Here is a 921-nt window from a genome sequence, read left to right as displayed (position 1 = left end):
GAATTTCAAAATTTGAAATTTGAAATTTTAGGTCAGTAATCGTTTTATGAATGACTGATTTGTAGATGAAAGAAACGTATGTGTGAATTATGGCAGTCAGTTTTTATTTCTGTTTTAAATCCCTTATTTAACGCACTAAACTGATAAAATCCCTTTTTTAACGCACTGAACTGCTAATTACAGCTTCTAAATTAAAGTATCCGCCCGCATATTAAAGTATCCGCAAGACAATAAAATAAAGGGAATTTTGTAATTTATGAAAGAGTAGGGATAGGAAGTAATTTGTTTATTATACTATGTGCTTTGTATAATTTTTACTATTCTTTACAACATTCTATAAATTTGCATAGAAAAATATATACATTGATCAATAAAATTATCACTCAAACATCTAATTTCTTCACAAAAAACAGTGTTGGAAAAATAAGCATAAGACAATTTTATATATTTGTTTCTTCAAGCATAGAGAATTGTTCTTCTCCTTCACTTTTCAGCAATCCTTTCAGATTTGGAAACTTTTTCATAAGTGTCTGTTTTGGTGCCGAACTCCTTTCCATAGCAAATCGTTCCAAGTATGAGAACGTTGGGGTAAAAGATATTATGCTTATTTGGTTTTGATAGTTGTATGAAATTTTATTTGGGTATTAGAAATATGCCGGTTGTAATCACACAATTTATGTATTGTTAATTATTTTTTGGGTTTATATGATACTTCTTTTAGGATGGATTGTAATAATAATTGTGCTCTATACATTTTTTACTAATATTCCCTACAATTGTCATGTTGAAAGTCCCTTTCTTGTTCCTTTTGTATAAATTAGCCCTTTATTTTCTCGCTTTGTATTTTATGATAAATAGGTTTGTTGGGTTGCTATTATTTTTTATCTTTTGATAGGCTTTTGGTGATAATCTCTTGAATTA

Source organism: Solanum tuberosum, unplaced genomic scaffold (genome assembly GCF_000226075.1).
Source record: "Solanum tuberosum cultivar DM 1-3 516 R44 unplaced genomic scaffold, SolTub_3.0 scf00297, whole genome shotgun sequence".
In the NCBI taxonomy this organism is placed as follows: domain Eukaryota; kingdom Viridiplantae; phylum Streptophyta; class Magnoliopsida; order Solanales; family Solanaceae; genus Solanum; species Solanum tuberosum.
This window is presented reverse-complemented; position numbering follows the sequence as displayed.